This window comes from Arachis hypogaea, chromosome 17 (genome assembly GCF_003086295.3).
Source record: "Arachis hypogaea cultivar Tifrunner chromosome 17, arahy.Tifrunner.gnm2.J5K5, whole genome shotgun sequence".
Taxonomy (NCBI): domain Eukaryota; kingdom Viridiplantae; phylum Streptophyta; class Magnoliopsida; order Fabales; family Fabaceae; genus Arachis; species Arachis hypogaea.
In genome coordinates, this window is record NC_092052.1 from 112044719 (window position 1) to 112069408 (window position 24690).

The 24690-nt window shown below is 40.2% G+C and overlaps 1 non-coding gene across 1 annotated transcript; it reads left to right on the forward strand.

The window, feature by feature from the left end:
- The first annotated feature begins 3126 nt into the window (after positions 1 to 3126).
- LOC112768751 (small nucleolar RNA R71) lies at positions 3127 to 3234 on the forward strand. Its single transcript, XR_003186144.1, has one exon. It is a non-coding gene; the product is annotated as a small nucleolar RNA R71 (small nucleolar RNA).
- Positions 3235 to 24690: the final 21456 nt, after the last annotated feature.

Genomic DNA, 24690 nt, shown 5'->3' on the forward strand with positions numbered 1-24690 from the left:
CTTAGTTGAACCGGCTTGCCTTTGGAGTCAATCTTCCATTGAGCTCCTTCCACACATATGTCCATGAGGACTTGGTCCAACCTTTGATTAAAGTTGACCCTTCTAGTGTAGGGGCATGCATCTCCTTGCATCATAGGCAAGTTGAACGCCAACCTCACATTCTCCGGACTAAAATCTAAGTATTTCCCCTGAACCATTGTAATATAATTCTTTGGATTCGGGTTCTTACTTTGATCATGGTTCTTAGTGATCCATGCATTGGCATAGAACTCTTGAACCATTAGGATGCCGACTTGTTGGATGGGGTTTGTTAGAACTTCCCAACCTCTTCTTTGGATTTCATGTCGAATCTCCGGATACTCATTTCTCTTGAGCTTGAAAGGGACCTCGGGGATCACCTTCATCTTGGCCACAACATCATAGAAGTGGTCTTGATGAGCTTTGGAGATGAATCTTTCCATCTTCCATGACTCAGAGGTGGAAGCTTTTGTCTTCCCTTTCCCTTTTCTAGAGGATTCTCCGGTCTTAGGTGCCATCAATGGTAATGGAAAAACAAAAAGCTTATGCTTTTACCACACCAAACTTAGAATATTGCTTGCCCTCGAGCAAAAGAAGAAAGAATAGATGAAGAAGAAGAAGAAAATATGGAGGAGAGGAGGGAGAGGTGTATTCGGCCAAGAAGAGAAGAGAGGGTTGTGTGGTGTGAAAATGAGGAAGAATGGAGGGCTATATATAGGGAAGGGAGGGGGGTAAGGTTCGGCCATAAGGGTAGGTTTTGGGTGGGAAATTGATTTTGAATTTTGAAGGTAGGTGGGGTTTATGAGGTAGGTTTATGGGGAAGAGTGGATGGATGTGAGTGGTGAAGTGGTGATAGGGAAGAGAGATTGAGGTGATTGGTGAAGGGTTTTGGGGAAGAGTGTTTATGGGATTGTGTGAAAGAGGGGTGAGAAGAAGTGAGTGGAGGTAGGTGGGGATCCTGTGGGGTCCACAGATCCTGAGGTGTTCAAGAATTTACAACCTTGCACCAAATTGGGCATGCAAAATGCCCTTGCACACAACTCTGGGCGTTCAGCGCCAGATTGGTGCTTGTTCTGGGCGTTGAACGCCCATTTGTTGCCCATTTCTGGCGTTGAACGCCAAAACCATGCTTGTTCTGGGCGTTTAGCGCCAGCTCTTCTCCAGGGTGCAATTCTGGCATTCAAACGCCTAGATGCTGCCCATTTTGGGCGTTCAGCGCCAGAACCATGCTCTGTTCTGGCGTTGAACGCCAGCCAGATGCTTCTTACTGGCGTTTAAACGCCAGTGAGATCCTCCTCCAGGGTGTGATTTTTCTTCTGCTGTTTTTGATTCTGTTTTCAATTTTTATATTTATTTTGTGACTCCACATGATCATGAACCTAATAAAACATGAAAGAACAATAAAATTAGATAAATAAAAATTGGGTTGCCTCCCAACAAACGCTTCTTTAATGTCAATAGCTTGACAGTGGGCTCTCATGGAGCCTCACAGATGTTCAGAGCATTGTTGAGACTTCTCAACACCAAACCTAGAGTTTGACTGTGGGGGCTCTGGTTGACTCTGTTTTGAGAGAAGCTTTTGATGCTTCCTCTCCATGTTTACAGAAGGATGACCTCGAGTTTTAAGCACAAGGGAGTCCTCATTCAATTGAAGGACTAGTTCACCTCTGTCAACATCAATCACAGCTCTTGCTGTGGCTAGGAAGGGTCTTCCAAGGATGATGGATTCATCATTATCCTTCCCAATATCTAGGACTATGAAATCAGCAGGGATGTAAAGGCCTCCAACCTTTACTAACACGTCCTCTACTTGTCCATAAGCCTATTTTCTTGAATTGTCTGCCATCTCTAATGAGATTTTAGCAGCTTGCACCCCAAAGATTCCCAGTTTCTCTATTACAGAGAGGGGCATGAGGTTTATCCCTGACCCAAGGTCACATAGAGCCTTCTCAAAGGTCATGGTGCCTATGGTACAAGGTATTAAGAACTTTTCAGGATCCTGTTTCTTCTGAGGCAATGTCAGTTGATCCAGGTCACTCAGTTCATTAGTGAACAAGGGAGTTCATCTTCCCAAGTCTCAATACCAAATAATTTGGCATTCAGCTTCATGATTGCACCAAGGTACTTGGTAACTTGCTCTTCAGTAACATCCTCATTCTCTTCAGAAGAGGAATACTCATCAGAGCTCATGAATGGCATAAGGAGGTTTAATGGAATCTCTATGGTCTCTAGATGAGCCTCAGATTCCTTTGGTTTCTCAGAGGGAAACCCCTTATTGATCACTGGACGTCCCAGGAGGTCTTCCTCTTTGGGATTCACGTCCTTCTCTTCCTCTTTGGATTCGGCCATGATGGTCATTTCAATGGCCTTGCACTCTCCTTTTGGATTTTCTTCTGTATTGCTTGGGAGAGTACTAGGAGGGATTTCAGTGACTCTTTTACTCAGCTGGCCCACTTGTGCCTCCAAATTTCTAATGGAGGACCTTGTTTCATTCATGAAACTTACAGTGGCCTTAGATAGATCAGAGACTAAGTTTGCTAAATTAGAGGTATTTTATTCAGAGTTCTCTGTCTGTTGCTGAGTGGATGATGGAAAAGGTTTACTATTGTTAAACCTATTTCTTCCACTATTATTAAAGCCTTGTTGAGGCTTTTGATCCTTCCATGAGAGATTAGGATGATTTCTCCATGAGGGATTATAGGTGTTTCCATAAGGTTCACCCATGTAATTCACCTCTGCTATTGCAGGGTTTTCAAGATCATAAGCTTCTTCTTCAGAAGATGCCTCTTGAGTACTGTTGGATGCAGCTTGCATTCCATTCAGACTCTGAGAAATCATATTGACTTGCTGAGTCAATATTTTATTCTGAGCCAATATGGCATTCAGAGTATCAATTTCAAGAACTCCCTTCTTCTGAGGCATCCCATTACTCACAGGATTCCTCTCAGAAGTGTACATGAACTGGTTATTAGCAACCATGTCAATGAGTTCTTGAGCTTCTGCAGGCGTTTTCTTTAGGTGAATGGATCCACCTGCAGAAGTATCCAATGACATTTTAGCTAATTCAGAAAGACCATCATAGAATATATCCAGGATGGTCCATTCTGAAAGCATGTCAGAAGGACACTTTTTGGTCAGTTCTTTGTATCTCTTCCAAGCTTCATAGAGGGATTCACCTTCTTTCTGTCTAAAGGTTTGAACATCCACTCTAAGCTTACTCAGCTTTTGAGGAGGAAAGAACTTGGCTAAGAAAGCCTTGACCAGCTTATCCCAAGAGTTCAGCCTATCCTTAGGTTGAGACTCTAACCATATTCTAGCTCTGTCTCTTACAGCAAAGGGAAAAGCATGAGCCTGTAGACTTCAGAATCTACTCCATTAGTCTTAACAGTATCACAGATATGCAAGAATTCAGTTAAGAACTGAAAAGGATCTTCAGATGGAAGTCCATGAAACTTGCAGTTTTGCTGCATCAGAGAAACTAATTGAGGTTTCAGCTCAAAATTGTTTGCTCCAATGGTAGGGATGGAGATGCTTCTTCCATGTAAATTGGAATTAGGTGCAGTAAAGTCACCAAGCATCCTCCTTGCATTATTATTATTTTTGGCTGCCATCTCCTCTTCCTGTTCGAAAATTTCTGAAAGGTGCTTGCTGGATTGTTGTAATTTAGCTTCTCTTAGTTTCCTCTTCAGAGTCCTTTCAGGTTCTGGATCTGCTTCAACAAGAATATTCTTGTCCTTGCTCCTGCTCATATGAAAAAGAGGGACAGAAAAACAATAATAATAGGGATCCTTTTTACCACAGTATAGAGGTCCCTGTGTGAGTAGAAGAAAAAAAAAGAATAAGAAATCTGAACTCAAAGAGAGAGGGTTCGGATTTTTGGTGAGATAAAGTGTTAGTAGATGAATAAATAAATAGAAGGAGATGAGAGAGAAAGAGGATTTTCGAAAATAATTTTTGAAAAAAAGTTAGTGATTTTCGAAAATAGTTTTTGATAAAGGTTAGTAATTTTCAAAAATTAAAATAAAAAATTAAAATAATTAGTTAATTAAAAAATTTTGAAAAAGAGGGAAGATATTTTCGAAAATTAGAGAAAGAGAGAGTTAGTTAGGTAGTTTTGAAAAAGATAAGAAATAAACAAAAAGTTAGTTAGTTAGTTGAAACAAATTTGAAAATCAATTAAGAAGATAAGAAGTTAGAGAAGATATTTTAAAATCAAATTTTTGAAAAAGATATGATTTTGAAAAAGATAAGATAAAAAGATATTTTTGAAAAGATATGATTGAAATTAGTTTTGAAAAAAATTTGACTTTTAAAATCACAATTAATGACTTGATTCACAAGAAATCACAAAATATGATTCTAGAACTTAAAGGTTGAATCTTTCTTAACAAGTAAGTAACAAACTTGAAATTTTTGAATCAAAACATTAATTGATGATGTTATTTTCGAAAATTATGTGTTAAAGATAAGAAAAAGATTTTTGAAAAATATTTTAAAATTTTCGAAAATAAATAAGAAAAATAAAAAAGATTTGATTTTTGAAAAAGATTTTGAAAAAGATAAGATTTTTAAATTAAAATTTGATTTGACTCATAAGAAACAATTGAATTTTTAAAAATTTTTTGAAAAAGTCAAATCTAATTTTCGAATTTATGAGAAGAAAAAGGAGAAGATATTTTTTTGATTTTTGAATTTTTATGATGAGAGAGAAAAACATGAAAATGATGCAATGCATGAAAATTTTTAGATCAAAACAATGAATGCATGCAAGAATGCTATGAATGTCAAGATGAACACCAAGAACACTTTGAAGATCATGATGAACATCAAGAACATATTTTTGAAAAATTTTTGATGCAAGGAAAATATGTAAGATACCAAACTTAGAAATCTTTCATGTTTAGACTCTATGGATGCAAGAATGCATATGAAAAACAAGAAAAGATGCAAAACAAGAAAACATCAAGATCAAACAAGAAGATTTACCAAGAACAACTTGAAGATCATGAAGAACACCATGAATGCATGAATTTTTCGAAAAATGCAAGATGAACATGTAATTGACACCAAACTTAAAATTTGACTCAAGGCTCAAACAAGAAACACAATATATATATATATATATATATATATATATATATATATATATATATATATATATATATATATATATTATAATTTTATGAAATTTTTTTTGGATTTTTTGAAAATTAATGTGAAAAAGAAAAATAAGGATTCCAAAATTTTTAAGAAGAATTCCAGGAATCTTTCAATATTAGCCTAAGCTCCAATCCAAGGGTTAGACATGGCTTAATAGCCAGCCAAGCTTTAGTAGTACAAGCAATTCTCTGACATGTGGAGGCCTCAGTCCAAATAAATTTAGACATGGCTTTACAGCCAGTCAGGCTTCAACATGCTTCATGAAACACTAGAATTCATTCTTAAAAAATTTTAGAATAATTTTCGAAAACAATTGAGAAATTTTTGAAAGATTTTTGAAAATTTGTTTTTTGAAAATAAAACAAAAAGAAAGTTACCTAATCTGAGCAACAAGATGAACCGTCAGTTGTCCAAACTCGAACAATCCCCGGCAACGACGCCAAAAACTTGGTGCACGAAATTGTGATCTTAGGCAACGGCGCCAAAAACTATGTACGCACGTCTTAATAAATTGTTTTTCATTCACAACTTCGATACAACTAACCAGCAAGTGCACTGGGTCGTCCAAGCAATAAACCTTACGTGAGTAAGGGTCGATCCCACGGAGATTGTTGGTATGAAGCAAGCTATGGTCACATTGTAAATCTCAGTCAGGCGGATATAAAATAGTTATGGAGTTTTCGAACATAAATAATAAATAGATAGAAAATAAGGATAGAAACACTTATGTATATCATTGGTGAGAATTGTAGATAAGTGTATAGAGATACTTTCGTTCCTCTGAACCTCTACTTTCCTGCAGTCTTCATCCAATCAGTCTTACTCCTTTCCATGGCTGGCTTTATGTAAGGATATCACCGTTGTCAATGGCTACTTTTTATCCTCTCTGGAAAATGGTCCGATGCGCTGTCACTGCATGGCTAATCGTCTGGAGGCATCACCCTTGTCAATGGCTTCATCCCATCCTCTTGTGAAAATGGTCCAAATGCTCCGTCACAGCACGGCTAATCATCTGACGTTCTCGATCATACTGGAATAGGATTCACCCTCCTTTTGCGTCTGTCACTACGCCCAGCACTTGCGAGTTTAAAGTTCGTCACAGTCATTCAATCCCAGAGTCCTACTCGGAATACCACAGACAAGGTTTAGACTTTCCGGACTCTCATGAATGCCGCCATCAATCTAGCTTATACCACGAAGATTCTGATTAAGAGATCCAAGAGATACTCATTCAAACTAAGGTGGAACGGAAGTGGTTGTCAGGCACGCGTTCGTGGGGGAATGATGATGATTGTCACGTTCATCACATTCAGGTTGAAGTGCGAATGAATATCTTAGAAGCGGAATAAGTTGAATTGAATAGAAAAACAATAGTACTTTGCATTAATCTTTGAGGAACAGCAGAGCTCCACACCTTAATCTATGGAGTGCAGAAACTCTACCGTATGAAAATACATAAGTGATAATGGTCCAGGCATGGCCGAATAGCCAGCCCCCATGAAAGTCTAAGATAGCATAAAACTGATCAAAGATGATCCGAAGATGTCTAATACAATAGTAAAAAATCCTATTTATAATAAACTAGCTACTAGGGTTTACAGAAGTAAGTAATTGATGCATAAATCTACTTCCGGGGCCCACTTGGTGTGTGCTTGGGCTGAGCTTGAATGTTACACGTGCAGAGGTCATTCTTGGAGTTGAACGCCAGTTTGTAACGTATTTCTGGCGTTCAACTCTGGCTTGTGACGTGTTTCTGGCGTTTAACTCCAGACAGCAGCGTAGAACTGGCGTTCAACGCCCTTTTACGTCATCTAAACTCGGCCAAATTATGGATTATTATATATTGCTGGAAAGCCCTGGATGTCTATTTTCCAACGCAATTAGAAGCGTGCCATTTTGAGTTCTATAGCTCTAGAAAATCCACTTTGAGTGCAGGGAGGTCAGAATCCAACAGCATCAGCAGTCCTTCTTCAACCTCTGAATCTGATTTTTGCTCAAGTCCCTCAATTTCAGCCAGAAAATATCTGAAATCATAGAAAAACACAAAAACTCATAGTAAAGTCTAGAAATATGAATTTAACATAAAAACTAATGAAAATATCCCTAAAAGTAACTAGATTCTACTAAAACCATACTAAAAACAATGCCAAAAACCGTATAAATTATCCGCTCATCATCTACCTCAATAATGTATTCAACTTGAATATCTTCCTTTGAGCTTGGCTCCTCATGACTCCTCTCTTGTAGTGTGGTTTCGGACCTCAAAGTAATGGCATTGATTTCACCTTTGGGGTTGGGTAAAGGTTGAGAAGGTAGTGCATTGGAGTTGGCAGGTTGATTGTTGGGAGTAGAAGGTGGTTCCATCCGGGAGATGAGAGCTTGTAAAGTAAAGGTAAGACCAGTGATGCTAGAGGTAAGTGTATTCTGAAGGTTTTCATGTCCTTGTACAATAGAGCGAAGCATCTCATCATTGGAAGAGGAAGGGGGATAAGTAATTTGAGGGGCTTGCTGTTGGTTGTTCTGAGGTGCTTGGGCTTGTCTCTGGTGAGGTGCCTGGTATGTCTAGCCTTGGTTTTGCTGTTGGTATGGGAGGTTCTATGGATACCGATTCTGCTGATTGTTATTGTTCCACCTCTGACTTCCACTGTTGTCTCTGCCTCCTTGGTTGTAGTTGTCCCTCCATCCTTGGTTGGAATTATCTCTCCATCCTTGGTTGGAATTGTCTCTCCAGCCTTGGTTGGAGTTATCTTGCCAACCTTGATTGTAGTTCCCACCTTGGTTATAATTACCGCCTTGTGGATAATTCCCTTGATTCGGGCGGTTATAGTAGTTGCTAGTAGCTGCCAAGGTGTTGTCTTCTTGTTATTGGAGTTGTGGACATTCATCAGTGTAATGGAAATAGCAGGCATATATTCCACACACTCTCTAAGGAACCAACTGTTGACACTGTTGTTGTGGAGGAGGCTGAGGTTGCTGTTGATTCAGCTGTAGCTGCTTCAGTATGTTGGTCATCTCTCCCAGGGTCTTTGTGAGAGCAGCAGTCTCACTACTAGAAGAAACCTCCGCAATAGCCTTGGGATGGTTACTCCTGTGCCTGGCATTCCGGGTAGACTCAGCTAGATCGGCGATCAGTTGCCACGCTTCTGTTGCTGTCTTGTACTTAGTCAAAGAGCCATTACTCGCAGCATTTAATATAGTCTTGTCTTGAGGCTTCATGCCTTGTGTGAAATAGCTAATCAACACCAACTGGTCAATCTTGTGGTGGGGACATGAGTCTAGGAGATTCCTGAAGTGCTCCCAATACTCGTAAAGGGTTTCTGATTCTCCTTGGATAATGCATGGGATTTCTTTCCTCAGTCTATCTGTAACTTCAGCTGAAAAGAACTTTTCTAGGAATTTCCTTCTGAGCAGATCCCAATTAGTAACGACTTCTTCAGGTTGAGTGTAGAACCACTCCCTTGCCTTTTCCTCAAGAGAGAACGGAAAGGCATATAGCCAAATAGTAGTCTCATCCGCACCATGATGCCTAGTAGTTGAGCAGGCTGTCTGAAAATCTCTGAGGTGCTTAATAGGTTCTTGAGCAGGTAAGCCATGAAACTTAGGCAGTAGATCGATTAGCGCAGTCTTCAGTTCAAAATCTACAGCCATATTTGGGTGACACGCTTGATACGGTTGCAGTGTAAAGTTTGGAGCTCCTGCTTCTTGGAGAGTAATCCTTCGGGGCTCCGCCATGTTACCTGCAAGTAAATCAATAGAATTATTAGAAGAGGAGCTTGTTGCTTCCTCAAATGGCGCTTCAAATTTGCCCTCAGATGAGACTGGTGAATTGACAGCAACCACTTCATCACCCTCGGAGGCTAACTGACGCCGAGCTCGCCTAATACGTGAAATAGTTCTTCCAATCTCAAGATCAAATGCGGCTAAGCTCGGATTAGGTAGTGAACGCGTCATTCAATGAAAGAAACATATAGCTCATGGTAATAAAATAAAATAAAATATGCAAATAGGTAAATTTAAAAATATTTACACCAACCAAAAATTTAGCACACTGTTGTAACTCCCTGGCAACGGCACCAAAAATTGACGGGTGGAAAATTGCCAATTAAGAATTTATAATAAGAACAGCGTTGCAAGTACAGTTCTTATCTGACAAAAATTCCGCTTATCAATTTAGAAAGAGTTGTCACAATTTAAGAATAAAATACTGGGAGTAGAATTCCCAGGTCGTCTCCCAACGAGTTAACAAAAGAGTGCTATTTTATTGGTCAGGAATTTTTCCGAGAGATTTTAGAGTTGGAGAATAGAAAAATAAATTATTATAAATTAAGGCAATGAAAATAAACAAGAGGTTTTGTGTAATTTAACTAAAGGAGCATTGACCAGAAGAAGATTAATTGGAAGTTCTATCCTTGTTGAATTCTTCCAAGTGTAACAGTAAGAGGTTGTTGTTTTTACTTAGTTAACCTTTACCGAATAAAGAAAAGTCAAGTAATTGAGCCAACTCTAATCCACAAGTCCTAATCCTCTCCCATTGAAGGATTAGCGTTAATGACTAAGGAGTTAGCCAACAACTTCCAATTACAAATTAACACTTGAGTATTCCAACTTAAAGGTCTCCTATTAATCAACTTCAAGGTCAAGTTAAGAGCCTACTCCATTGACATGGATGCCAATGTCACAAACATGCAAGGGGAAAAGAGAAGAGACATGGTAACTAAAATTAAATTAATAAAAGCTGATTTTGGAGTAATAAATTAAGGAAAGATGATACTCAAACCAATAATAAAATTAAATATAAAAATAATTCTTGCATTAATAAATTCAAAAATCAAAGATATCCATATGTAAATCTGAACAGGGTAAATGGGTGATAAAAGAGTAAGGAAATAAGGAAACAAACTAGAATGATAGAAACTTCAACGGAGGTAGTAACTCTTCTCAATATCCAAATCCAAAGCATAAAACTCTAAAACTATGAATGTGAAGAACCCTAGAGGAAGTAGTATTTTCTCTCTAAGATTCAAAACTAAAACTAAAAACTGTGTAAAAGTGAATGTGTCTTGAGTCTCCGCTTGTCCCCTGGCTCTAGTCTGTGTTTCTGGCCCAAAAACTGGGTCTAAACTCAGCCCAAAATCGCTCCCAGCATCTTTTGCGATTTCTGCACGTGGCGCATGTCACGCGTACGCGTCAGTCATGCGTACGCGTCAATGGGCCTCTTCGCATGTCACGCGTACGCGTCAGCTACGCGCACGCGTCGCTGTGCAATCTCGCTTGTCACGCGTACGCGTCAGGTACGGGCACGCGTCGCTGTGAAAATCTCCAAATCACGCGCACGCATGAGCCATGCGTGCGCGTCGATCCTCGCTGGTCATCTCCTTTATTTCTTGTATTCCTTCCATTTTTGCAAGCTTCTTCTCCATTCTTTAAGCCATTTCTGCCCTATACAGCCTGAAAATACTTAACGCACGGATCACTGCATCGAATGGTATAAAGGGGAATTAAAATACACAATTTAAAGGCTTAGGAAGCAAGTTTTCAACCATAGAACAAAATTCGGAAGGAATTGTAAAATCATGTAAATTGTATGAATAAGTGTGCAGAGACTTGATAAAAACCACTTAGATTAGCACAAGATAAACCATAAAATAGTGATTTATCAGGCAGTCTGTTGGGGGCATTAGCACAACTTGTTCGAGCGAACAGAGTTATGAAATTTAGTACCTGTGCGTACGCACACCTCTATGCGTACGCACACCTCTATGTGTACGCACACATCTTAAAAATCTTTTGGGCGTGCACACGCACACCCCTGTGTGTACGCACACGTCCTATTTTATAACTTAAACTTTGTTTTTAAACTATTTCACTTTTCCAACAAGATTGTATACTTCTATGACTCCACTTTAAGACTCTTGGGCTTATTTTTGGGCATTTAAAACATGGGAAAGGCCTTAGGAGAATTTATTTGGTATTTCTTTGAAAAGTTAGAGAACGGAGGCTAGGTTTTTGGTGCACTGAGGATGGATTTGGGGGACCGAGAAGGGCGAAAGGTGTATGAATTGAGAAAATCATGAACCAATGAGTTTGTGATGGAATTGATAACTGACGACGGTTATTATGAGTTTGATGGATATTGAAGGAAAGTGTGCCCGGTACTATATCCTTGGAATGTTGAGAACTGATAATAGAAAGTGATTTGGGATGAGAAATGGTGATGACTGGTGATGATTTGAGGTCAATGGAAAGTGGTTGAGATGAGTCGAGGACTCGGAGTTGAAATAATGACATTATTGGATTATATGAGTGTGCAGGGCCTATATCCTTGGTGTAGCAAATTTCTCTGCTGCATGAGTATATGTTGTTGATGTAAGAACCAGAGTTTTTACGTAAAACAGTTTTAATAAAATAATTTTAGTGCCCGGAATAGATTCAAAATTTGGAAGTTTTAATTTGAAAATAAAAGGTGAAATTTGATTTCAATGAATTTTTCTGAGTTGGAAAATGTATCTTTTTCGAAAAGATTTTTGTAAAATTGCGTACTGGCGGTTAAGCCGGCAGTACTGGCTTTAGTCTGTCCAGTACTGCGTATTTTGGAAAATAAAATTTTGAAAGTTGATTTATTATTTTGAAAGGATAAAAATATTTTAGAATTGAAATCCGGGCACTAATTTTAAAGGTTTTGGCCCAAAGTGGGCCGAACGAACCAAAAACACTAACGAATTGGACCAGGCCCAAACCGAGCCCAAGGCCCAACATATATAAGCTCATTAAAGGAGCTTTGAGCTCATTTTTCCAGCCCAAAGAGATTAAGAGAGGGAGAGACGCGGATTGAGAGAGAGGAGGTGGTAGTACGGTTCATCATCACCTTCCGGGAGCCATAACTTGAGCTACGGACCTCCGATTGACGAGCCGTTTGCGGCCACGTGAAGCTCTTATTGAGATATTTGATTCTATCTCATAAAACCTGGTAAAAAATTGCGTCTCACTCTCCAGTTTCCATCCCTAGAGTTCTGCATTTTTGGGGTTATGGTTTTGAGTAGATTTTGTGATTTTGTTTGTTTAGGTGATCTCTAGTAGCGGGTAATTGTTGGATTTACCCCTAATCTCATTGGTTAAGGTAAGGTTCTACTAAACCCTTGTGTTTAGTTGTTTTGTGTATCTTAGGTTTTGATCTTGGTATATATGATGTTAGTTTGAGCTTTGGTGGCTTGTTGGTGAGATTGAAAGCTTGTTGGATTCCAATCTTGGTACGGTGAGCATTTTGGGGAACGACCAAGGTACGGTTTCAGTCTTCTCTATGTAATATGTAATATCAATGGACACTTAGGCTAGTTGACCTTAAGATAGGTTGAAAGATGTGATTGTATGGTTAATTGTATATAAATGTATGCTTGATGATGGTTGGATGTTGAATGAATGGGTTTGAATGTGATGAGTTACATATTATTAGATGATGATTATTGATGAATTGTCATTGATGATGATTTTTTATTGTTGTTTAATGTGGTTGATGAGGATTGTTGAGTATTATTGGTGTTGATGATTTTTATGATGGGTTTGGTTAATGATAGATATTGTTTGATAATGACTATTAGAATTTATAAGGATTTATTTTGGTAGTTGAGGTTGTTGTTTATTGATGATGATTGTGAGTGTGGATTTATGATTAAATTGGAAATTATGGATTGGTAGTGAGATATGATATAATGGTTGAGTAATTTAGGTGTGAAGTTGAAGAGAATGATATGAAATGGTAAGATGTTGTATGTGGTAGTGGTTTATGATGATTGAACAGGTTTGGATTTGGTTTCGATGTGAGAGTTGGTTGAATTCGAGGTTTTTGAGGTTTTTGGTAAAAACTAATTTTTAGTGAACTTTGACGGGTCATAACTTATGCCTCAGTTTTCAAAATTTGTTGAAACTTATTTAGAACTAAAGTTCATTGAAAATTCTTCAAATTGATATAAATTTTGTAAAATTTGGATTTTTGTAGAGGAAGTTATGATCATTCAAAGTTTGGTGTCAAAATCTAAAATTCTGCAATATTGCAGAATTTTGTGATTTCTGGTTTATGTGCGCACGCACAGCCTTGTGCGTACACACACACAGGGAAAGGCTTTTTGTTTAGAGCGCTAGCACAACCTGTGCACGCACACAACTAACGAAGATTTACAACATGTGCACACGCACACGTTGGAAGGTGCACTCTGTTGAGGGCGTTCGCACGCCTTGTGCGAGCGCACAGAGTTTGGAAAATTTTGCACTTGTGCATACGCACACCTCTATGCGTACACACACTTTCTAAAATCTCATGGGCGTGCGCGCGCACACCTTTTTGCGTACGCACACGCCCTGTTTCTTAAACTTATACTTTGTTTTCAACTATTTCACCTTCCCAACAAGCTTGTAAGCTTCTGTGACACCATTTTAAGACTCTTGGGCTTATCTTCGGGTATTGAAATATGGGAAATGTCCTAGGAGGTTTGATTTGGTGTTATTTTGAAAAGTTAGAGAACAGAGGCTTAGGTTTCTGGTGTACTGAGAATGGATTTGGTGGATTGCGAAGGAAGAATGGTATATGAATTGAGAAATTGAGGAACTAGTGAGTTCGGAACGGAAAGTTATGAATTGATGATGATTGTGATGAGTTGAAAACTTGGAAATGAATGATTATGGTTGATGGAAGGAGTATGAGTGGAAGTGTTCTATGAGGAGGGGCCTCTGAGATTGAATACGTGATTATGATATACATTGTTATCCGTCGTAAGGGCTGTGGTAGTCTCCCGCCTACATTCGGATGTGAGGCTTGAAGCTGGGCTTCTCACTCATGTTTATCACTCAAGAGGAAGGTGGTAGGGCACTCTCCCTCGGAATATATTTCCTCTAAAAGGAGAAGGTGGTAGGGCAGTCATCCCTCGGAATTATACCTCCTGAGCGTGTGTTTTCTCTCTGGTTGCAAGGAGGTAGGCACTATCCCTCGGAATTATGTGGCATCCAGAGGAAGGTGGTAGGGCACTCTCTCTCAGAACGTTTCCCTCTGAAAGGAGAAGGTGGTAGGGCACTTATCCCTCGGAATTATTCCTCTTGAGTATGCGCAACAGAGAGACTAATCCGGGAGTTGCCGACCGGATTTTCTGTCTGGTTTGGCACTATAACCGGCATGTTATATCACAGCCAATAGGACAGACATTCATCATGTGCATCTTCTATATGTTTGCTTGCTTATATATATATATATATGAATACTACCTGTGTTTTTCTTGCTTGCATTATTTGTGTTTATCTGGTGTTGAGGAGGTTAGGTAGGCGGTGGCGATGGGATCGCACAGAGGGTAGGTTGGTGAAGGCTGTAGGACAACAGTGACTAGTTTTAGTTAGAAATCTCCTAAGATTAGATACCTTGTTTATTATTCACGGTTTAAGTTTTTTATTTCGTTAATTTTGGATATCTGTTTGGTATGAAGCTCTAGGATTGCCTCTGGCATCCCGGGGTCTTACATCTTATATTTTTGGGTACTGTTACCATAATGAGAACCTCCGGTTCTCATTCCATACGTTATTGTTATTTTTCAGATGCAGGTCGCAACCCACCTCAGTGAGTTGCTTGATGGTAGCAGAGCGGAGGATCTTAATCTATTTTTGTTGTCATTTTGGTTATTTTGATTAGTACTCACTTTTGTATTTACTTTTGCCTTAGAGACTTACTTTGAGAGTGATATTCTGTATAATCTTTTTTACTTTCAAAACTCTGTATGTCGGTATTTAATTAGTCAGCCTAAACTCCGCAGACTTAGACTAGTATCTTATGATTATTATACTCTTGTATAACTACGTATATCTTGTTACCTTAAGTAGTGGATCTTATCTTTTACGCTTGTAGCTCGTGTGAACGTTCGCGCTTTGTAATGCCATATTTGAGCTTATTTTTTTCACCGGGCTTCTAGAATTATTATTCCTTATATATATATATATATATATATATATATATATATATGTATGAGCCTTAGAATTGTCGTAACTCTTGATTAACCTTTGCTTTATGGCATGAGGTAAAGCTTAGGGTAATTAAGGTGTTACATTTAGTGGTATCAGAGCGGTTCGTCCTCGTGAGCCTGAGGGATGGACCGATTGTGCTTCATTGCATACTCTGGGTCAGTTTTCTTTCATGCTATTTAGGTTATCTACTTGATATTTCATAGCATGCTTGTTTGTGAGTGCCTTTTGGGATAATTGAAACGCTAGGCTTTTGATATTGAGATTGATCACCTTGATATCGATTGATTGGTGTAGACAGGAACCCTAATGACTACTCGCGGATGAGGTCGTACATGTTCACGAAGAGAGAGTAGAAACGAGCAACCGGCCGATAACCATGTCGAGTTCATGGCGGCAATGGCGAATCTTGCAAACACCGTAGAGGCAAATACTGCTGCGACTCTGCAAGCTGTGCAGAGGTTAGGCCAACCGGCTGGAAACGGAAACAGAGAAGGAAACGGGAACGATAATGCAGAAGGAAATGGTGACAACATGGGAGGTGCTCTGATGACTTTGCCTACTTTTCTCAAGGTTCATCCGCGAAGCTTCAGAGGTTCAACCAACCCTACAGAACCGGATAATTGGTTTCAGGCCATGGAGCGTGCGTTACAAGCACAGCATGTTCCGAATATCCAATATGTAGAGTTTTCTGCGTATAAGCTTTTAAGAGAGGCCCAGCATTGGTGGCAAGGAGAGTGCCACTTGCTACAGCTTCAGAATGTTGATGTTCCTTGGGATCTATTCCAAATGGCCTTCTACAAGAAGTACTTTCCTGAATCTGCAAGGGAAGCAAAGGAGATGGAACTTATGCAGCTGAAGCAAGGTTCCTTGTCTGTGGCGGACTATACTAGCCAATTTGAGGAGCTCTGTAGGTTCTCTAGGGCGTGTCAGGGTGTCCCGGAGACCTATAAAAGTTGGAAGTGCATCAAGTATCAAAGGGGCTTGAAGGATAACATCATGACTGCTGTGGCTCCTTTGGAGATTCGGATTTTCTTGGGTCTGGTGAACAAGGCAAGAGTTGTTGAGGAATATGCACAGACGGTAGCCTCGTCAAGGGACACTCGTGGAGGAAACACTAGTAAGGAACGTGATGATTACCTTGGACCAAGGGGACAACACTTCAAGAGAAACGGTGAGGGGAAGCAGTCAAGAGCTTACTCCCATGATATGAAATGTCAGGAGTGTGGGAACTACCACCCGAATAAGCCCTGCCGGTTGGGTATGAAACTATGTTACAAGTGTGGCGCACCGGGACATTTGGTTAGAGATTGTCCACACCGAGGAACACATGAGCCGGGTCGATCACAACAATAGGATTGAGGTAATCATGGATCCGATAGCCAAACCTTAACTTATTTTCATAGTATAGACTATTGCCGTTCTTGTTGAAAAAGTTTTAAAGCTTAGAAGGATTTTTAAATTTGGTTTGGAACTTTGGTTTAAATGATTTGGTTTTGAAACTAGAATTCAAACTTTTGATTAAATGATACGATTTAGAAAGAAAAGTGAGTTCTATGATTTTGTTAACTTATGATTTTGGTTTGTAAATTTAACTTATCAAAAGGGATTTAAATTGAACGATTTTGATTTAAGGGTTTTAATGAATTTAGAAAAATCATACTTTAAAGTGATTGATTTACAAATAAATGATTTTTGACTCCTTTTGAGAAAGTTTTAACAATGAACTCATTTATATTGAACTTGTTTTAAAGGTTTTGAAAAGTATTACAAAATTGGCATTTGGTTTAAAGGGAAGAATTTTCGGATTCTTAATGACGATAATCAGAGTGACGCAGCGGAAGGTGAGAGAGAACATTGACACGTTAGGATGATGGTGAATGAGATGCTTTGGCAACTTGTTGGGTTGATAACGTTGATAGTAGAATGCTTTGTGAAGAATATATATATATATATATATATATATATATATATATATATATATATATATATATCGCGTGATTTGAATTTTCGAGGGCGAAAATTTTATTAGGAGGGGAAAATGTAAGAACCGGAGTTTTCACGTAAAACTATTTTAATAAAATAATTTTAGTGCCCGGAATAGATTTAAAATCTGGAAGTTTTAATTTGAAAATAAAAAGGTGAAATTTGATTTCAATGAATTTTTCTAAGTTGAAAAATGTATCTTTTTAGAAAAGACTTTTGTAAAAATGCGTACTGGCGTTTAAGCCGGCAGTACCGGCTCTAGTCTGTCAAATACTGCGTATTTTGGAAAATAAGATTTTGAAAGTTGATTTATTGTTTTGAAAGGATAAAAATACTTTAGAATTGAAAACCGAGCACTAATCTTAAAGGTTTTGGCCCAAAGTGGGTCGAACAGACCAAAAACACTAACGGGTTGGGCTAGGCCCAAACCGGGCCCAAGGCCCAACATATATAAGCTCATTAAATGAGCTTTGAGCTCATTTTTCCAGCCCAAAGAGAGGGAGAGGCACGGATTGAGAGAGAGGAGGTGGTGGTAATATTCATCATCACCTTCTGGGAGCCATAACTTGAGCTATGGACTTTCGATTGATGAGCCGTTTGCGGCCACACGAAGCTCTTGTTGAGCTCATCGATTCTATCTAAGAAAACCTGGTAAGAAATTGCGTCTCACTCTCCAGTTTCCAGCCCTAGAGTTCTGTGTTTTTGGGGTTATGGTTTTGAGTAGATTTTGTGATTTTGTTTATTTAGGTGATCTCTAGTAGCGGGTAATTGTTGAATTTTACTCCTAATCTCATTGGTTAAGGTAAGGTTCTACTAAATCCTTGTGTTTAGTTGTTTTGTGTATCTTAGGTTTTGATCTTGGTATATATGATGTTAGTTTGAGCTTTGGTGGCTTGTTGGTGAGATTGAAAGCTTGTTGGATTCCAATCTTGGTACGATGAGCATTTTGGGGAACAGCAAAGGTATAGTTTTGGTCTTCTCTATGTAATATGTAATATCAATGGACACTTAGGCTAGTTGACCTTAAGATAGGTTGAAAGATGTGATTGTATGGTTAATTGTATATAAATGTATGCTTGATGATGGTTGGATGTTGAATGAATGGGTTTGAATGTGATGAGTTACATATTATTAGATGATGATTATTGATGAATTGTGTTGGTGGGTGTAGAGATTTGAAGATGGATATTGATGATGATTTTTTATTGTTGGTTGTTGTGGTTGATAAGGATTGTTGAGTATTATTGGTGTTGATGAGTTTTATGATGGGTTTGGTTAATGATAGATATTGTTTGATAATGACTATTGGAATTTATGAGAATTTGTTTTGGTAGTTGAGGTTGTTGTTGATTGATGATGATTGTGAGTGTGGATTTATGATTAAATGGGAAATTATGGACTGGTAGTGAGATATGATATAATGGTTGCGTAATTTAGGTGTGAAGTTGAAGAGAATGATATGAAATGGTAAGATGTTGTATGTGGTAGTGGTTTATGATGATTGAACAGGTTTGGATTTGGTTTCGATGTGAGAGTTGGTTGAATTGGAGGTTTTGAGGTTTTTGGCAAAAACTGGTTTTTAGTAAACTTTGATAGGTCATAACTTGTGCCTCAATTTTCAAAATTTGTTGAAACTTATTTAGAACTAAAGTTCATTGAAAAGTCTTCAAATTGATATAAAGTTTGTAAAATTTGGATTTTTGTAGAAGAAGTTATGATCATTCAAAGTTTGGTGTCAAAATCTAAAATTCTGCAATTTTGCAAAATTTTGTGATTTCTGGTTTGTGTGCGCACGCACAGCCTTGTGCGTACGCACACACATGGGAAGGCTTTCTGTTTATATATGAATACTTGTTATATATATGAATACTACCTGTGTTTTCCTTGCTTGCATTATCTGTGTTTGTTTGGTGCTGAGGAGGTTAGGTAGGCGACGGTGATGGGATCGCACGGAGGGTAGGTTGGTGAAGGTTGTGGGACAGCGGTGACTAGTTTTGGTTATAAATCTCCTAAGATTAGATACCTTGTTTATTGTTCACGGTTTAAGTTTTTTATTTTGTTAAGTTCGGATATCTGTTTGGTATGAAGCTCTAAGGTTACCTCTGGCGTCCCGGGGTCTTACATCTTACATTTCTGGGTACTGTTACCATACTGAGAACCTCCGGTTCTCATTTCATACGTTGTTGTTGTTTTTCAGATGCAGGTCACAACCCACCTTAGTGAGTTGCTTGATGGTAGCAGAGCGGAGGATCTTATTCTATTTTTGTTGTCATTTTGGTTATTTTGATTAGTACTTGAGGACTTGCATCATCTATCCTTCTTTCTTACATAAAGAAGACCATAAAAGAGCATAAATCTCATTTGATCAGTACAATTCATGTATTATTTGATGAATATTATGGTACACCATTTTGAGATGAGTTGTGCTGAATTTCAGGTGAGAAAAGCATCAAAAATTGGGTGGAAGACAAACAAGAAGCTGGGTGTGTGAAACTGGCGTGACACTTGAAGCAAACGCCACAAAAATGCACTGGCGTGGCACGCCAGGAGCTGGGCGTGGCACGCCAGTACTAAAGTCCGGAGAAGAGATTCAAAGCATTGATATGGGCGTGGCACGCCAGAGACTGGGTGTGGCACGCTAATACAAAATTCCAGAGAGCTACAATGGAGGACACAAAAGGGGCGTGGCACGCCTGACCTATCAATTACTATGGGCGTGCCACTTGAGCAAAGGGGCGTGGCACGCCAACTCTCCACCCCAAGAAGAACCTTCACTATGGCGTGCCACTTGGTATCGAAGGCGTGGCACGCCAGCCCAAAGAAGTCACTTGGGCGTGCCACTTGAGAACCCAGGCGTGGCACGCAAAGCTTGAAGAGTTCACAAGATCATGGACATGCCACTTGAGCAGCATGGCGTGGCACGCTGGTAAAAAAATCTAGAGAAGGGGCTGAAGGCAATTGAAGACTGGGCGTGCCACTTGAGCAACCAGGCGTGGCACGCCAATGCACAAAGGACCAAAAGCAAGGACTGGGCGTGCCACTTGGTATCGAAGGCGTGGCACGCCAACCTTGGCATTTCACTATGGCGTGCCACTTGAAGACTGAGGCGTGGCACGCCAACCACTGGGACCAAGACAAGATCATAGGCGTGGCACGCCAGCCTCTAGGCGTAGCATGCTGGTTTAAGTTTCCAGAGAGGATGAAGGAGGCCAATTACATGGGGCGTGCCACTTGGTATCGAAGGCGTTGCACGCCATTCACTATTCTTCATTTAGGCGTGCCACTTGAGCAACCAGGCGTGGCACGCCAGTGTCATTCAAGAGAAAAGCATTGGGGCGTGCCACTTGAGCTCGTGGCATGGCACGCCAAACAGAGGAACCACTTAGTGAGGGAATTCTATGCCAACGCAGTGCCTCAACCAGGGCAACAATATGGCTACTTAGCTATGTAAGAAGGAAGTCCATTGACTACAGTCCCTCTAGCATAGAAAGGATGCTAATGGTGAAGAGGACAAGCTCCACTCAGAGCTATGAAGAAAGAATGAAGCAGCAAGACCCTAGGTTCGATGAGATCCTAAATGAGATTTGTGTGATGCATGTGCGTTGGATCAATAACAAGGATGGGGTACCTAACCAATTGAGGAGAAGAGATTTGAGCCCCCAAGGTAGAGGGTGGCTAGAATTTGTGAGGAGGTCCCTAATCCCCACATCCAACACTTCAGAGATGACTAAGGAGAGAGCTGTACTCATTTACAGCATCATAAAAGGAGAGAACATCAATGTGGGGGAGATGATTGCCAATAACATCAACAAAGTGGTGAAAAACACCAGTGACAACACAAGGTTGGCATTCCCCAGCATCATACAAAGGCTATGTGATGAGGCTGGAATTGAAAAGATGATTGATGAAGTGCTTGTGAAGCAAGACAAGTTTATAACTGCCAAAAAGATGGTTAAGGTGGTGGCTGTTCACCCACTCCACAGGGCCAGAGAACGAAGAGCTCATGCCCATGAACAACAATAACAATAACAAGAAGAAGAGGAGGCAGAAGAGTAACCTCAATTCCTGGCACTTCAACCACTACCACAATACCAATATCAGCAATTTCCAGAGGGATTCAATTGGGAGCGATTGCAAGGAGATGTACACTAAATGAAGGGAGATCTATACCACTTGAGGGAAGATGTCAATTAACTTGAGGAAACCCAACAACAATAATGGAGCCAAGTCAACCAAAACATTCAACAACTCCAAGGGAATTGGGAGCACATGAGGAAGGAGCAGCAAGAACAATTTGACTGGGGAGAGGTGCGAAGTGCACTGGACAAAATAGCAGAGCAAGGCAAATGGCAACAGAGGAACTTGGCCGAATTCAGACATCTCTATGATGCCAGAACCATATCCAGGAGGCAGTATGATATCAACACACAAGCGAAGCTGAATCACTTGTGTAACGCCGTAGCCGCTCTAAAGCCAGGATACCCAACCTTCATGTAAGGAATGGAAGAGCTAAGTGCAAGACAAGAGGAAATCCTAGCCAAACATAAGGAGGATGAAAGGAATTATATGAGAAGGGCAGGATTTTGGAAACCCAAGGATGCCAAAGCACAAGAAGGTTCCTCCAAGCCAGATGAAGGTGGCTCTTCCCCCTCCAAGAAGAAGGACAAAGGGAAGGGGCCAATGAACTAAAGATGAAGCTGCCCAAGGTTGTTGAGTCCCATGGTTGACACTTTCCAGTTTTTGAAATCTTGTTTAAGTTTTTTGCTTTATTTACTTTCTGAATAAATAATCATGCTAGGATAGTTTATGCTTTTTGCTTAGTTTTAAATTCCTGTTTGAAGTCTTTATGAGTTCTTCTTTTTCAAGAAAGAAAATGCCATGTATTTCAAGTCTTCATTCCAACATAAATAAAAGTAGAGTTTGTCCCCATAAGAGTCACTGTGAGTTGTGCAAAAACAATAAGAGAGACCAAGGCCAAGATAGATTATCAAACAAACTAAGAAACAAGAAACTAAGTGTAGAACCTTGGATGAACTAAAAAGAAAATAAGTCATGGAAAAGCAACTAGTCCTAGAAGGAATAACCAGGGAAGGCCAAAGGGTGTTCCTTGAATATCCATAGAACCAAGAAGTAGTAGGCAATAAAGACCCAAGACTCTGAGCATCAACTACTGGGATAGAAAAAGAAATATTAAAAAGCTCAAAGAGAATTAAAGATCTTAGTAGATGCTTGTGGTGAAGATGTGTCAAGAAGAGACCTGGGCAAGTAAATTCTTAGGGGGTGTCTCAACACCTAGTACCCTAAAACCAACTGGTTTGGGAGTGCTAATTGAAAGCTTAAATAAAGGGTTATCTTGAGACAAAACACTTAGAGTCGTGGTCAAGAAAGCAGAACAACCCTTATTACTTCAAGGTGACAACCAATAGAAAGGACCCCTAAGGCCTACACCTGAAAGAACCCTCAAGAATCCAAGAGCTTCCCATAACATTAAAACATTCATACATGTGTTGAACACTTAGTCTTACTCATAGTTGTATTGCAATCACTCAAAGCCAAGACCTCAAGTTATAAAGGTTTACTCACATTGATTTGCTTGGGACAAGCAAAACTTAAGTTTGGTGTTGTGATGACTTGCATTATCTACCCTTCATTCTTACATAAAGAAGACCATAAAAGAGCATAAATCTCATTTGATCAGTACAATTCATGCATTATTTGATGAATATTATGGTATACCACTTTGAGATGAGTTGTGCTGAATTTCAGGTGAGAAAAGCATAAAAAATTAGGTGGAAGACAAACAAGAAGCTGGGCGTGTGAAACTGGCGTGACACTTGAAGCAAACACCACAAAAATGCACTGGTGTGGCACGCCAGGAGCTGGGCGTGGCACGCCAGTACTAAAGTCCAGAGAAGAGATTCAAAGCATGCATATGGGCGTGGCACGCCAGAGACTGGGCGTGGCACGCTAATACAAAATTCCAGAGAGCTACAATGGAGGACACAAAAGGGGCGTGGCACGCCAAGCTGGGCGTGGCACGCCTGACCCATCAATTACTATGGGCGTGCCACTTGAGCAAAGGGGCGTGGCATGCCAACTCTCCACCCCAAGAAAAACCTTCACTATGGCGTGCCACTTGGTATCGAAGGCGTGGCACGCCAGCCCAAAGAAGTCACTTGGGCGTGCCACTTGAGAACCCAGGCGTGGCACGCCAAGCTTGAAGAGTTCACAAGATCATGGGTGTGCCACTTGAGCAGCATGGCGTGGCACGCTGGTACAACAATCCAGAGAAAGGGCTGAAGGCAAATGAAGACTGGGCGTGCCACTTGAGCAACCAGGCGTGGCACGCCAATGCACAAAGGACCAAAAGCAAGGACTGGGCGTGCCACTTAGTATCGAAGGCGTGGCACGCCAACCTTGGCATTTCACTATGGCGTGCCACTTGAAAACTGAGGCGTGGCACGCCAACTACTGGAACCAAGACAAGATCATGGGCGTGGCACGCCAGCCTCTAGGCGTGGCATGCTGATTTAAGTTTCCAGAGAGGATGAAGGAGGCCAATTACATGGGGTGTGCCACTTGGTATCGAAGGCGTAGCACGCCATTCACTATTCTTCATTTAGGCGTGCCACTTAAGCAACCAGGCATGGCACGCCAGTGTCATTCAAGAGAAAAGTATTGGGGCGTGCCACTTGAGCTCGTGGCGTGGCACGCCAAACAGAGGAACCACTCACTCACAAAAGGGGCGTGGCACGCAAGACCCTGGGTGTGCCACGCTGGTTCAACTTTCTAGAGAAGCCTAGTAAAGCACAAAACAAGGGCGTGGCACGCCAGACCTTGGGCATGGCACGCCAGTACAAGTTTCCAGAGGCAAAGAGAAGTGAGAAAGGCAAGGGGCGTGCCACTTGAGTTCGAAGGCGTGGCACGCCAAGGTTGAGAGAGGGACGAGCGTGCCACTTGAAGGAGTAGGCGTGGCATGCCAAGCTGGAAATGAAGGGCACGTGACACGCCAGAGAAGCGCCTGCCACACGCCAGCTAAGAAGTCATGCTTATTGAGTGTTTTCTTTTCCCTCTAAAATGTAATTTTCCTTTTTCACTTTTATAATTCTTTTATTTTACTAGGAGTAGTATAAATACCCCTAAGGAGTACTGAAGAAGGGGGTTAAGAAGTCAGTTTTAGATCCACTTTTACACTTCACTTTTGAGTACTTTTTGAGCTATGAGTAGCTAACTTCCCTCTCATTGAGAGAGGGAGCTCTGTTGTACTTGATGGATGAATGATAGTGAAATCCTTCTTTTCTTCATCTTCTCTTTGATTTGCTAGAAGGAATTTCGTTCTTAATGTTTAGTATTCAATTATCTTGGGAAAGAGATTGAATACAATTGGGTTTCATGGGAACCTTGGGAAAGGAAACATGAAATCATGCTTGAAATCCCTTCTCACACTAGAGTAGAATATGGGTTTTGGTGTTTGGATATGTGACATATAATCCTCCCTCTACTTGGACCTATGATGGTGTGTGGTATAATCAG